The sequence below is a fragment of the Hyla sarda genome, chromosome 13 (genome assembly GCF_029499605.1).
Source record: "Hyla sarda isolate aHylSar1 chromosome 13, aHylSar1.hap1, whole genome shotgun sequence".
NCBI classification, from domain to species: Eukaryota; Metazoa; Chordata; class Amphibia; order Anura; family Hylidae; genus Hyla; species Hyla sarda.
Genome location: NC_079201.1, coordinates 16,713,067 through 16,725,768, shown reverse-complemented (window position 1 = coordinate 16,725,768; position 12,702 = coordinate 16,713,067). Strand labels below are relative to the sequence as shown.

The following is a 12,702-nucleotide window of genomic DNA, read 5'->3' as shown; positions in this document are numbered from 1 at the left end:
GTTCCCTGGGAAAAATGTATGCAAATGAGCTCTTCTACAGAATGAAGAATGTTACCGCTTTATTTCCAGAAAGTTATACAGATCTGTATATTACTTCTATTTAAAAATCTTAATCCTTCCAATCCATATCACCTGCTGTATGCTCCAGAAGAAGTTGGTAAGTCCTTTCCAGTCTGACCACAGTGCTCTCTGCTGACACCTCTGTCCATGTCAGAAACTGTCCAGAGCAAAAGTAAATCCCCATAGCTAAACTCTCCTGCTCCAGATAGTTCCTGACATAGACAGAGGTGGCAGCAGAAAGCACAGTGTACACAACTTCTTTCAGGGAATAAAACAGCTGATAAGCACTGGCAGGCTTAAAAGGGTACATCATAGCCCCGCCACCGTTTAACGTCAAACCCTGCCCCCTCGATGCAAGTCTATGGGAGGGGGCGTGACGGCTGCCACCCCCCCCCTCCCATAGACTTGCATTGAGGGGGCGGACATGACATCATGATGGGGTGGGGCTATGACATCACGGACTCCCAGCGCTGGCTCCAGCGTTCAGAACAGTGAGCAGCGGAGTACCCCTTTAAGATTTTTTTTTATTTTTTTAAATAAAAGTCATTTACCAATCTGTATAACTTTCTTGCACTAGTTGATTGGAAATCATAATTTTTTTCTGGACTGCCCATTTTAAGTAACAGTCTAACCTATCACGGGGCCTGGAAACATGACTAGGGATTATCAGCCAAACAAGGAGGACCCATATGTAGACAGCTGTTTCGAGGTTTTGCTCCTTGCAGGGTATAGGTTGGCTGGGTGAGAAGCCTTTGAAGCAGGAATTGGTGATAGCCCTTACAGTAGATTCTTATTAAGAAGCTGTTATGATCTTCATGAATTGTTACTGCAAAGTTCTTCCTTCTGTGCCTGCATGGATTTCGTCTGGGTACTCATGCATGGATTTCTTCTGGGTGCTCTCCTATAATACTTCTACCTGGAGACTGGTGTAGGGAGCCTTAAAGGGGTACTTCACTAATTTCAAACTTATCCCTTGTCAGTAGGATTGGGGATAAGTGTCTGATTGGGGGGGGGGTCTTACCTATAGGACCTCAGCACTGGAGATCTCCAGCTTTCCTATGGATAATGCATTGAGTGCATGCAGACATCCTGCTCCATCCACAGGGAAAGACAGAGCCCTGTTCTGGAGATTACAGTAGATCTCGGAGGTTGGACCCCCCACAATTAGACACTTGTGCCCTATCCTCGAATAAGTATGAAACTTAGTAATGTACCCCTTTAAAGGGGTACTCCCGTCGAAAACTTTTTTTCGAACTGTCCAGAGCAGCATATGTTTGCTATGGGGATTTTCTCCTACTCTGGACAGTTCCTAAAATGGACAGAGATGTCAGCAAAGAGCACTGTGCTCGTGATGTCAGCAGAGAGCACTGTGTTCCAAAAAGAAAACTATTTCCTCTGTAGTATTCAGCAGCTAATAAGTACTGGAAGCAGGCAAGTCCTAAGTAAATATAGTACCTCTATGGCAGTAATTTAACCTCATAAAAGAATTTCTGGGTCTTAATATTTTTGTGTTTTTTCACGTGCACAGGAAAACTTTTTTTTTTTTAATCATCTGGTGCCAGAAAGTTAAACAGATTTGTAAATTACTTCAATTAAAAAATCTTAATCCTTCCAGTACTTATTAGCTCCTGTATACTAAAGAGGAAATTCTTTTCTTTTTGGAACACAGAGCTCTCTGCTGACATCACGACCACAGTGCTCTCTGCTGATATCTCTGTCCATTTTAAGAACTGTCCAGAGTAGGAGAAAATCTCCATAGAAAACATATGCTTCTCTGGACAGTTCCAAAAATGGACAGATATGTCAGCAGAGAGCACTGTGCTCGTGATGTCAGCAGGGAGCACTGTGTTCCAAAAATAAATGAATTTCCTCTGCAGTATTCAGCAGCTAATAAGTACTGGAAGGGTCAAGATTTTTTAATAGAAGTAATTTACAAATCTGTTTAACTTTCTGGCATCAGTTGATTTAAAAAAAAAATGCCAGGCAATGCTACCAGGGAAAAATGGTATGCAAATTAGCTCTTCATCTGGGTCCTTTCCACCTTAGAGGAAATTCTCTTTTGCCAGATAATCCCTAGTATATTTCTTAGTTAATTGCTCGATCCGGACTGCCCAACATGTGGCCATGATTTCGATGACATTAATCTAAAGCTTCACTGTCCCTGCAGTGGTGCTGCAGGGAAACAACACTTCATGTACGGTCAACACAGTAAAGGAGAAGAGTATATTTAAAAAAAGAAAAACTACCACAGGAGGACATCGTTTTATATTAGAAGGGCAAATGTTTCTGTAGTAATATTAGGAAGTATTACTTTACTGAGAGAGTAGTGGATGCATGGAACAGTCTTCCTGCAGAAGTGGCAGCTGCAGATACAGTGAAGGACTTTAAGAATGCATGGGAAAGGCATAGGGCTATCCTTCATATAAGATAGGGAAAGGCATAAGGCTATCCTTCATATAAGATAGGGAAAGGCATAATCCTATTCTTCATATAAGATAGGGATAGGTATAAGGCTATCCTTCATATAAGATAGGGATAGGTATAAGACTATCCTTCATATAAGATAGAGATAGGCATAAGGCTATCCTTCATATAAGATAGGGATGGGTATAAGGTTATCCTTCATATAAGATAGGGAAAGGCATAAGCCTATTCTTCATATAAGATAGGGATAGGCATAAGGCTATCCTTCATATAAGATAGGGATAGGTATAAGACTATCCTTCATATAAGATATGGATAGGTATAAGGCTATCCTTCATATAAGATAGGTATAGGTATAAGGCTATCCTTCATATAAGATAGGGATAGGTATAAGGCTATCCTTCATATAAGATAGGGATAGGTATAAGGCTATCCTTCATATAAGATAGGGATAAGGCTATCCTTCATATAAGATAGGGATAGGGATAAGGCTATCCTTCATATAAGATAGGGATAGATATAAGGCTATCCTTCATATAACAGGGACAGGGACTATTCATAATAGTCAGTATATTAGGCAGACAAGATGGGCAAGATTATTATCTGCAGACATATTCTATGTTTCAATGCCAGGTTTCCCCATAAGTGACAGCTCATAGCTAGGGGTGCCAGCATGAGGATACCCTATGATCAATTTATTTTTAGGGTATGAACAAAGAGGACTACCCCTTTAGGCAATGATACATGTTTTGGAAGTACAAAAACATATATCATGTCCTTTATTTATTGCATTACATAGTTCATAAGGTTGAAAAAAGACCAGAGTCCATCAAGTTAAACCTATATCCCTAATGAGTCTCTACGGAGTTGTTCCAGAGGAGGCAAAAAACCCTCATACTAGAGGTAAAAATTCCTTCCCGACTCCAAATATGGCATCAGAATAAATCCCTGGATCAATGTTCTGTCCCTATAAATCTAGTATACATAACCAGCGATGTTATTATTCTCCAAAAATGCATCCAGACCCTTTTTGAACTCTGCAGCCCCATGACCACCTCCTCCGGCAGAGAGTTCCACAGTCTCACTGCTCTTACAGTAAAGAACCACCGTCTGTGCTTCTGTAGAAACCTTCTTTCCTCTAGACGTAGAGGATGCCCCCTTGTTATAGTTTTGTTATAGTCATTCAGTTCTGAATCACATGGGAGAGGTTTCCTTAAAAAAACACAAGTGACTTTTTGGTCAGTTTCATATCATTTGCAGAGCTTCAAATTTTTCTGCCATTTAGGGAACTGTAAATCTTTTGCACCATAGAATCACGCATTTCAGGTTTTGATTGAAGAAGTGAAATAGCCAAGGTGTATGAGGTGATGCACAGTGTATGACATACATGCATGCATCGTATGTCTTAGGGGGGATTAAACTGGCAGAGTCACTGGTAGAGAAGGATCTGGGTGTACTTGTAGATCACAGACTACAGAATAGCACAATGTCAGGCTGCTGCTTCCAAAGCCGGCAGGATATTGTCATGTATAAAAAGAGGCATGGACTCAAGGGACAGGGACATAATACTCCCCCTTTATAAAGCATTGGTACGGCCTCACCTGGAATATGCTGTTCAGTTTTGGTCGCCTGTTCATAAAAGGGACACTGCGGAGTTGGAAAGGGTGCAGAGACGCGCGACTAAAACTAATATGGGGCATGGAACATCTTAGCTATGAGGAGCGATTAAAGGAGTTACAATTGTTTAGTCTTGAGAAGAGACGTTTAAGGGGGGATATGATAAACGTATATAAGTATATAAATGGCCCATACAAAAAATATGGAGAAAAACTGTTCCAGGTTAAACCCCCCCAAAGGACGAGGGGGCACCCCCTCCGTCTGGAGAAGAAAAGGTTTAGTCTAAAGGGGCGACACGCCTTCTTTACCGTGAGGACTGTGAATTTATGGAACGGTCTACCTCAGGAACTGGTCACAGCAGGAACAATTAACAGCTTCAAAACAGGGTTAGATACATTCCTGGAACAAAATAACATTAAAGCTTATGCAGAATTATAAAACTACATCCCTTCCCCTTATCCCCTTACACCCTTCACTTCAATTCCCTGGTTGGACTTGATGGACATATGTCTTTTTTCAACCATACTAACTATGTAACTATGTAACAATACAGGTTATATTAGGAAGCATATGTCAGTCTGACGGTACTGGATGTGCATACTACTCGTCTGTACCTGAAGGGCTGATTTTTACCTTTGCTGTATTTGGAATCAGTAGTTGTATAGTGATCTGGCTATGTTATGTTGTGTTACACTGTGAGGCGAGTTTATGAAGTGAGGCTGCGTGTGTGTCACAGGTATGTGAAGGTCGCTCTAGGGGGGGTGGAGTTGTTCCACAGGTAATATTTCGGCAAGTGCAGGTAGTGCAGATTTCTTACTGTCTGCAGCACCGCCCTCCAGAACCTGTTTGAGGATCACTCTCTAGTTCCTGTACACTCCCACTGCTTTGCTGTCTATTGGCAAGGCTCGCCCCTTCACTACCAAGGGTGCAATGCACCCACATATTAGGATCTGATCCCTAATACTGAAGCACCCACGAAGTCTTTACCTATCTGTAATGGTATGGCAGTTCTTGTGCAGACTAAAGGTTTACTTTTAATATTAACCCATTGCTAATGTCTTCTTGTTGTTTTGCAGCAGCCTTCGAGAAGAGCCCTGTGGAGTACGGGAGCTGTAAGTACAACATTTACACTAACATTCCTACATGTATTCTGTAGCCTGACTATAAAATGTATTTCTACGGAATCTATAACATAACGTCTACTTAAATACCCCCTCCCTATTGTCGTACATGATCCCTTAATCCCTGTCTTTCTTTTGCATCTGATGTCGCTGGTGTTTTACTCGTATACCTTTTACTTTTTATTAACTTAAGCTGACTTTATTAGGCAGAATGTTAGTTATCAATGACCTGACTGATACTTTTTTTTTTTAAATTATATTTATTGTACTAAATAACCAGTTCCATGCAATGGTAACCTATAAGTCAGAGCTGGCTGCTTCCAATATTGTGACAGCTACTGTCATACTGGTCATACAAGATCATGACATTTCTTATTTGCAAAAAACACAATGTTGCATGACGTATTTCAGTTCATTTATAGGGGTTGCACAATCTTTACTAAATAAAGGGGTAGTCCGGTGAAAAACTTTTTTTATTTTTTATTTTTTTTAATCAACTGGTGCCAGAAAGTTAAACAGATTTGTAAATTACTTCTAAAAAAAAAATCTTAATTCTTCCTGTACTTATTAGCTGCTGAATACTACAGTGGAAATCCTTTTCCGTTTGAAACACAGAGCTGTCTGCTGACATCACGAGCACAGTGCTCTCTGCTGACATCTCTGTCCATTTTAGGAACTGTCCAGAGTAAAAGGAAATCCCCATAGCAAACATATGCTGTTCTGGACAGTTCCTATAATGGACAGAGATGTCAGCAGAGAGCACTGTGGTCATGATGTCAGCAGACAGTTCTGTGTTTCAAAAAGAAAAGAATTTCCGCTGTTGTATTCAGCAGCTAATAAGTACAGGAAGGATTAAGATTTTTTAATAGAAGTAATTTACAAATCTGTTTAACTTTCTGGCACCAGTTGATTTAAAAAAAAATAAGTTTTTCACCGGAGTACCCCTTTAAGGAAGGTTGACTGTACAATGAAATGCTCTGCAGCTTTGTTCTAAACTTTTATTTTTAACTTTACGGAGATTTCAAGACCTATGCTTGCTGTCACTATAAGGCAGTGTTTCCCAACCAATGTGACTCCAGCTGTTGCAAAACTACAACTACCAGCATGCTGGTAGTTGTAGTTTTGCAACAGCTGGAGTCACATTGGTTGGGAAACACTGTTAAATGAATGAAGTACAGATTTCACAAAATCTTTTCCCACAATACAATATATCAATCTGCTCAGCTCCTCCTGCTGTATAAGTGTATGTTCACACTACGAAATTCCGCTGCATCATTCTAAAATTGGCTTAAATGGGTTTTCCGTTGACCTATTGACACTACAGAATTTTCATGGCAAAAAAAAATCTGCTGCGGAAATTCAGGATTACGGATGCGGCTAAAGAAAAAACATGCTCATTATTTTGGTGGAATTCTGCACAGACTACGTTGCTGTCAATGGTGACGGCACAGGTCCACGGGGTCCGGGCGCCGACTGATTGCAGCAGACAAAATCTTTGCCCGGAATATCATACGTACCCCAACACAATTCTTGCAGATCAGACACCATGTTGATCATGACAAGTTCCCTCTATTTTATTTTTTTTTTTTTTTTTACAAGCCCAGCACATAAACCAACCGGACTTACTTAGGACAGGTTCTCAGCCGCAATATGTAAGTGAGACAGTTTCTATTCACTGACAGCAAGAAGAGATCATGAAAATAGTGAAATATACTTAATTTTTTTTTTTTTTTTTTTTTTTTGCACAATTGATATTTGTGGGATTTTATTGTAATACATTTTTTAGAAAATTGATTTATTAAATATTTATTATTATATTTATTTATTATTTATATTTATTTATTTATTTAATATTGGGGAGTTTGCCTCCAAAACTTGAAAAAAAAATGCAGAAAAGAGACATACAATTTTCCATACTACCATTTAACCTTCACCGAATACTCCTAGTACTGCTTCTTACAATGCATCCTATTATTCTCACATGTAAAATCACAAAATGTAAATAGGTATCTAGTTGCTGATGCAAAGTTCTAAATATGGTAGAATATGTAAAGCAGTGTACAGGGCAGATGAGACCGATGCAAGATGCTGCTTTGTTCCCATGCAGACATTATAGAATATTGTATATGAGGTTTGGAGGTATATGGGCTAGTGAATGAGAGAACTGCATTATGTATAATTGACTAATGATATCCCTTAGGGTAGGTTTTAAATTTTCCTGGCATTTTATTCCTAATTGAGTCACATGATGACTCAGAAATCCTTGAATCACATGATGAAAGAATCACATGACTTGATGAGATGATGATAAAAACGCAGAAGGAGAAATGCCAAAGAACTGCAAAACTAAAATCCACTATTTGAAAAATAAATTTAAAAAAAAAGCCACAAAAATGAAAGGGCAGTTCTTTGTGGTGTTTTTATTAAGGTCTAAAAAAAAAACACCAAAAAAAAAAAAAAAAAAAAAGAGGTGGAAACCCTAGGCTCTGCCCAAAGCTCTGTGTATCCACCGTATATATCGAGAGCCAAAGATAGGAATGGATTCTGCCCTGTCAGAACCCCCTGAATTATAAAAGTAAAGGACACCACTGTAGTACATTTTTTATTAGATTCCATATGAATCCAACAGAAAACAAATAGTGGTATGCTCCATTGGACGCATATTACTAAGGTATTCTTCTCTAGAAGCATTGCATCTGTAAAAGAACAGCTCTGTTATACATCACTGTATGTAGCAGCATGTAGCAGCACACAGAGTGCATGCAGCTTCATTGTATGGAGCTCCAAAAGACCTTTTAAAGGGGTACGCCATCGGAAAACATCTTATGCCCTATCTAAAGGATAGGGGATAAGATGTCTGATCAGGGGGTCCCGCCGGTGGGGAACCCTACAATCTCCAGGCCGGTAGCGGAGGCATCCAGAACACGGAAGCTTGGAGCTTCTGTGTTCGTGATGCCACGCCACACCCCCTCCATTCATGTCTATGGGAGGGGGCATGACGGCTACTATAGACATGAATGGAGGGGGCATTGCAGCTGTAGTTGCCAGTCATCCAACATGGAACAGAGTATGCTGCGTGCATCGGATGACTGGGGTGCAGCAGGGGAAATCGCGGGGGTCCCGCTGCTGGGATAAGATGTTTTCTGGCAGAGTACACATTAAACTGCAACAGCAGAATGCTTGCCTTCTCCTTCACTGTCTTGATTGATGTACAGGGTTCGTCTTCCAACACTTATCCCAGTACATCAACCAGTCAAGGCCGGGAGGCATGGTGGAGGGAGGAGGCATGCATGCTGCAGTTCAGCAACACCTTCTTGATACTTGAACTCTGACCATTATATAGAGCCGACAGAATCCCTTTAAGATGTAACATGTGAATAAGGCTTTGTTCACACCTGTATTTTGGGGTTCCATCAGGGGTTTCACAGCACAAATGCATCATTATTTTTATTGTGGGAACAGTTGGAACCTTGGCAGAAAACCAATGCAAACAATTAAAAGTCATGGGGGTCCATTGGCTGCAATTCAGATCTGTCATACAACAAGTCCAGCACAGCATGAACAACATCCAGTGTAAACAGAGCCAAATACCTAAGAGTCTCCCTACAGATAATAATATTCTATAATACATATAATACTTATTTGATAATGCAACATAGTTGTGTATTTATGTCATCTTGAGTTTAACTCTATGAATGTTTGACTGACATTTGTGTCCCTGAAAGAACAACAACAGTCACATCATTTTATCATGTATAACCAGTTTGGTGACACTGTGATGCAGGAAGTCACATTGCCCAATGAGACAGGCATCTGTCAGTGACTGCATTGTGAAAGCTCAAGGCTATGCAGAGTTGAGCACGGCTTAAGATTTTTATGTTTCGCCTTATTGTTTAACAGAATGTTATAGGAATCTGAAAACTAATGTTCATAATGATGTGAAAATCGTACTGGAGTTGGAGGGTTCGATCCATACATTTTTAGAGGCTGTGAAATAAATAGGTATAGTTGCATAAGAGAATAAACCCAGTTGCTGTTGTAATTGATTTACTGTGTAATGGTGGTTGCATAATTTTATTCTCTGTCATTGAGTTTTTAGGTTGACGCATGAGATAAAAAGGCATTGTAGGTCAGGCTACCCTAGCAAATCCATAATGATGAGTGGTAACATGTTTACAAAATGGTATTAGTATAAAGTAATGAAAACAAAAGCAGTTTTTACCAAAGATCAGATCTCAAATAATGCAAAAAAAAGTCATTCTAGTTATAAAAAGCACCAAAAATCAATTTTTTTCTGTAAGTGCATGGCTTTCCCTCTTTAACACAGTCCTCCCACCCTGTCTACTCGCCTCCCATAGCAATTGTGCCAGTTCCCTGCCCAGACCTGTTACATCTAATTTCACAGCAGACTATCGCACAGTGAGGTTGCAGCACCTGCTCTTTATTTCCTGTCTGATCCTCTGCCTGTGCGATTGTCCAACAAAATAAATATATGTATATGACAGGGAGATGGTAATGTAGGCTGAAGGGGCTGAGCAAAGATGGTGACATCACTCAGGGGGCAGTAATGGCAATGATTACCTAGAAAATGATTGCCTATAAAACTCCTATATGGGTATATAAAAAGTGTAAATAATATAATGAAAAATAAATAAATATATAATTAAAAAGAATATTCACTTTCACCGCATGCAAAACTGTCTGAACTATTAAAATATAATATTATTAGTCCTATATGATGACTGGTATAAATGCAAAACAATACCAAATTCTAAAACTGCAGATTTTTGGTTACATCACGTTTTAGAAAAAAATTGAAAAAAAGTGATCAATCTGTAAAGTGGTACTGAGAGAAAACTACAGCTCACAGTGCAAAAGTGAGCTATCAAATAGCCCCATAGACAGAATAATAAAAAAAAAAAGTTATAGGGGTCCAAATAGGGCAAATTTAAGCATACCTATTTTGTTAAAAAAAATACTTTCTTTTTTATTTTATTTTTATGAAGTAGTACAATAACAGAAAAACTATGAAAACATTGTATCTGTTACGCCGAGCGCTCCGGGTCCCCGTTCCTCCCCGGAGCGCCCGCCTCATCTTCGTTGTTGCAGCGCCCCGGTCAGATCCACTGACCGGGTGCGCTGCGGTCCCGCCTTCAGCCGGGATGCGATTCGCGATGCGGATAGCGCCCGCTCGCGATGCGCACCCCGGCCCCCGTACCTGACTCGCTCTCCCTCGGTCCTGTCCCGGCGCGCGCGGCCCCGCTCCCTAGGGCGCGCGCGCGCCGGGTCTCTGCGATTTAAAGGGCCAGTGCACCAATGATGGTGCCTGGCCCAATCTTCCCAATTAGCTTAATTGGTAATCACCTGTGCACTTCCCTATATTACCTCACTTCCCTTGCACTCCCTTGCCGGATCTTGTTGCCTTAGTGCCTAGTGAAAGCGTTCCCTTGTCTGTTCCTAGCCCGTGTTCCTGACCTCCTGCCGTTGCCCCTGACTACGATCCTTGCTGCCTGCCTCGACCTTCTGCTACGTCCGACCTTGCTTCTGCCTACTCCCTTGTACCTCGCCTATCTTCAGTATCTTCAGCAGCCAGAGAGGTGAGCCGTTGCTAGTGGATACGACCTGGTCACTACCGCCGCAGCAAGACCATCCCGCTTTGCGGCGGGCTCTGGTGAAAACCTGTAGTATCTTAGAACCGGTCCACTAGCACGGTCCTCGCTATCCCTCTCTGGCACAGAGGATCCACCTCCTGCCAGCCGGCATCGTGACAGTAGATCCGGCCATGGATCCCGCTGAAGTTCCTCTGCCAGTTGTCGCTGACCTCCCTACGCTGGTCGCCCAGCAAGCTCGTCAGATCGCCCAGCAGTCGCAACAGATAGCGCAACGAGATCAACAGCTGGCATACTTGACCTCCGAGGCACTGCGTATTCAGTCACAGATACAGCAGCTGCAGCCGCAGATACAGCAACAGCTCCAGCTGCAACTACCATCTCCTCCGCCGGCTCCTGCAACTCCTCCGCAGCAACCGGTCCTTCCTAACCCCTGCTTGTCCCTGCCGGACAAATTTGGCGTAAAGATCGCCCAACGAGATCAACAGCTGGCATACTTGATCTCCGAGACACAGCGTCTTCAGTCACAGTTACAGCAGCTGCTGCCGCAGATACAGCAACTTCAGTCACAGCAGCTGCTGCCGCAGATACAGCAACTTCAGTCACAGCTACAGCTGCAACAACCATCTCCTCCGCCGGCTCCTGCAACTCCTCCGCAGCAACCAGCCGTTCTTAACCCCTGCTTGTCCCTGCCGGACAAGTTTGATGGGGACCGCAATGATTCTGCCACAGCCACAGTCCAGTCCTTCTTCGCTGAGGTCCGTGGTGTCTTCGAGGAGCCTGCCCGAGCTTCTTCTGCCGAGATTGCCCTGCTGAACCTGGAACAGGGTGTTTCTTCCGTTGGCGAGTACGCCATTCAGTTCCGTGCTCTTGCTTACGAGTTGTCCTGGAATAGTGAGGTTCTCTGCGCGACCTTTAAAAAAGGCCTATCCAGCAACATTAAAGATGTTCTGGCCGCACGAGAGACTCCTGCTGACCTACATGAACTCATTCATCTTGCCACTCGCATTGACATGCGTTCTTCCGGATGGCGTCTGGAGCTCCGCCTGGATATGGACTTTGTTCGCACGAAGCGTTTTTTCTCCCCGGCTCCTCTCTCCTCTGGTCCTCTGCAATCCGTTCCTGTGCTTCCCGCCGCGGAGGCTATGCAAGTTGACCGGTCTCGCTTGACACCTCTAGAGAGGACACGACGCCGCATGGAGAATCTTTGCCTGTACTATGCCGGTACCGAACACTTCCTGAAGGATTGTCCTATCCGTCCTCCCCGCCTGGAAAGACGTACGCTGACTCCGCACAAAGGTGACACAGTTCTTGATGTCAACTCTGCTTCTCCACGCCTTACTGTGCCTGTGCGGATATCTGCCTCTACCTTCTCCTTCTCTACTATGCTCTTCTTGGACTCCGGATCTGCAGGAAAATTTTTTTTGGCCTCTCTCATCAACAGGTTCTACGTTCCTGTGACCAGTCTCGCCAGACCCCTCTACATCTATTGTTTTTACAATAAAAGATTGGACTGTCTCGTACGTTTCCACACAGAACCCCTCCTAATTTGCATCGGACCTCATCACGGAAAAATTGAGTTTGTTTTCCTCAGGTTCTTTGGCCCCAAGAAGAGGGGGAGACCCAAGGGGGGGGGTACTGTTACGCCGAGCGCTCCGGGTCCCCGTTCCTCCCCGGAGCGCCCGCCTCATCTTCGTTGTTGCAGCGCCCCGGTCAGATCCACTGACCGGGTGCGCTGCGGTCCCGCCTTCAGCCGGGATGCGATTTGCGATGCGGATAGCGCCCGCTCGCGATGCGCACCCCGGCCCCCGTACCTGACTCGCTCTCCCTCGGTCCTGTCCCGGCGCGCGCGGCCCCGCTCCCTAGGGCGC

At 43.0% G+C, this 12,702-nt stretch overlaps 1 protein-coding gene across 9 annotated transcripts in view; it reads left to right on the top strand.

Annotated features, from left to right (window-relative positions):
- The window catches only part of EPB41L1 (erythrocyte membrane protein band 4.1 like 1), a 140,290-nt gene that overhangs the window by 39,030 nt on the left and 88,558 nt on the right, over positions 1-12,702 (top strand). For 6 of the 9 annotated variants that reach the window (XM_056549948.1, XM_056549953.1, XM_056549947.1 and 3 more), the window contains exon 2: positions 5,178-5,213. The gene's annotated coding sequence lies outside the window, so the exon portion shown is untranslated. Of the gene's footprint in view, positions 1-5,020; positions 5,101-5,177; positions 5,214-12,702 lie in introns of those variants that run through there. The other 3 variants (XM_056549949.1, XM_056549951.1, XM_056549950.1) reach the window with 2 other exon arrangements.